The 2500-nt window shown below is 43.0% G+C and overlaps 1 protein-coding gene across 2 annotated transcripts in view; it reads left to right on the top strand.

The window, feature by feature from the left end:
- nkain2 (sodium/potassium transporting ATPase interacting 2) overlaps positions 1-2500 on the top strand; it is a 157323-nt gene that overhangs the window by 144961 nt on the left and 9862 nt on the right. The window lies entirely within an intron of this gene.

The raw sequence follows: 2500 nt of genomic DNA on the forward strand, positions 1-2500 counted from the left end.
GTGTGTGCCTGCGTGTGTGTGGGTTTCTCTGTGTGTGTGTGTGTGTGTGTGTGTGTGTGTGTGTTTCTGTGTGTGTGGGTGGGTGGGTTTCTCTGTGTGTGTGTGTGTGTGTGTGTGTGTGTGTGTGTGTGTGTGTGTATGTGTGCGACTAACAGTCAGAACCAAAACACACTGTTTTTTCCATTCTCGGCGCTGTTATTACTGCTCCGTCCTATTTTGAGTGTTGATTATTAGGCAGCAGCGAGTAGGTGTATGTGGGTGCATGTGTTTGTGTTTGCTTTTGTTGAGAGAACATTGCTCCCCCTCTCTCGGTTCCCAACAGATATTCTCCTATAGCTTTGATAGAACGTACTGTTTCATCACCATTGCTGGTACTAGATTAATGTTGTCTTGTGTGTGTGTGTGTGTGTGTGTGTGTGTGTGTGTGTGTGTGTGTGTGTGTGTGTGTGTGTGTGTGTGTGTGTGTGTGTGTGTGTGTGTGTGTGTGTGTGTGTGTGTGTGTGTGTTCATGTCCTCTTTATATTCGTTTTTGGGTCCCTGATCACACCTAGAGTTTAGCTAATGTCCAATAAAAAAAATGTCTTTCTCCCTGGCAACATCAAGCTACATCACTTTCATTTAGGATCAATGAAGATGCCCTTAAGCCAGACATCCATCAACACCAGACAAGGGCCTGTGGTCTGGGCTGCCAGCCCTGCTTGGACCCTCAGTGTGGGTATCTTTGCCAGGGTTAGGAAACGGAGGGCTGATTGATTTTCTTCGCTACATGACAGCTACTGTAGTCTGCAGGAACACAGACTTGTCAATGCATCATGTTGGGTATATTCTCCTGCCCCAGACCGTTACATAAGGTGATGGGAAGTCTAATTCCTCATATTGGTTTAAAATGCAGTGTAGATTAACTTAAAGGGATACTATGCAGGATTGACGATTTCATCGCCGGTTTCGCTTTCGTTTTTTGTTTTCCCTCGTTTTATGCTTGCAGATTTCTCTGCAGAGCTTCCCCTACAGCTTTAGCATGTATATTTTACCAAACTCCTCAATCGCAGTCTGCCTTTTCATGAGCATGATCGCAAGCTGGAGACTTGTTAGGAAGTGCCGGAAATGCCGGAAATGCCACCCGGTGGCACAAAACTTGCATGCGTGGTTTTTCCGCTCAGAGGCGCTAGCGGGAAGCGAGACAGCCATCATTCAACCCGAAATAAGTCAAATAACCATTCCAATGACTCCAAAGCTGATTCTTTAAGGCAAATTAGGCTAAAAAATCTTGCAAAGTTTCCCTTTAAAGGTACACTATGCAGATATTTTTGGCGACTGCAGAGCTCCCCTTAGAGTCACAATGTATTTATATTCAACTCTGCCGTTGTAAACTCTGCTTGTGGCTTGTTCCCCCTGTACATAATGATAATGCTTTTGTTGTGGAGGTAAAGAATTAACAACAGGCAAAGAACTATTCATGGGTTTCATCAGGTCCCTTTTCACAGGTGTATTAATCAAACACCATGCAGTCTGCACTGATAATCAAGAAGCTTGATGTTATACACCTGTGGAAAGAGACCTGATGAAACCCATGAATATCTACTGGCAAGACAGTAGTTCACAATTCTCTGTGGTGTCTTCAGCCTATTATTGAAGTTGCATGGCTGGTTCTCTCGTTAGCGACTTGCTACGGCTATGCTGTCTGGCCATGCTAGGTGAACGATTTCCCTATTGCAAGTTTCTTTACCATCAAATTGGTTTCATACAGGTTATATTAAGGTAAAAATCTTGCATAGTGTACCTTTAATGTACATTTAGAAAACCCAAATAATATACTTATTTACTCCTAAATAGAGTATAGCATAGCGTTAAGGGGAAGCTTTGTTACTTTGCAAAGTAAATTACACTTTAGCCATTTGCTTGGCTCACAAAATCATTACACATCTATGCTACTATGGAGAGGGTCTCTGCAGACAAACTTTAAATGTATGGAAAGGGTATTGAAAAAAACTATTTGTGCAGTCAGCGCATTACCTTTCTGTCACTCCAGTCGATGCCATCTTGTTAGTAGAAAGTCTGTACAAGTCGGTTGCCGAACTTCTCCCAGCAAGACGTCAACAATCAGAAGGAAAAGTCCTTTTTATACCCTATACACTTACAAACTTTAAAATACTTTGGTTTGTCTGTAGGGAGCCTCTCACCAGTGTCCCAGAGGTGTAATGATGTGTTGAGCCTTGTCAGTTCCTTAAAGTAGTGATTTACTTTGACGCAACGAGCATGCCCCCAAGACTATCGTTATGTGCTATTTCGTTGTGCATATTCAGATCTTACTCAGCTACTCTGATTATGATAACAACGTTTTGGTCCCCAACGAAAGTTTACACTTTACACTCGTTATCATCCAAAAATATATCCTGTCCTCAGACCAGAGTTGCCCTTGAAGTATTTTAAGGGCGTTTGATAGTTCCTCTTTCAGGAGCACATTTCAAGGATGCTGCAGTAGGGGGGGGGGGGCGAGTAA

Source organism: Sardina pilchardus, chromosome 12 (assembly GCF_963854185.1).
Source record: "Sardina pilchardus chromosome 12, fSarPil1.1, whole genome shotgun sequence".
Classification (NCBI taxonomy): domain Eukaryota; kingdom Metazoa; phylum Chordata; class Actinopteri; order Clupeiformes; family Clupeidae; genus Sardina; species Sardina pilchardus.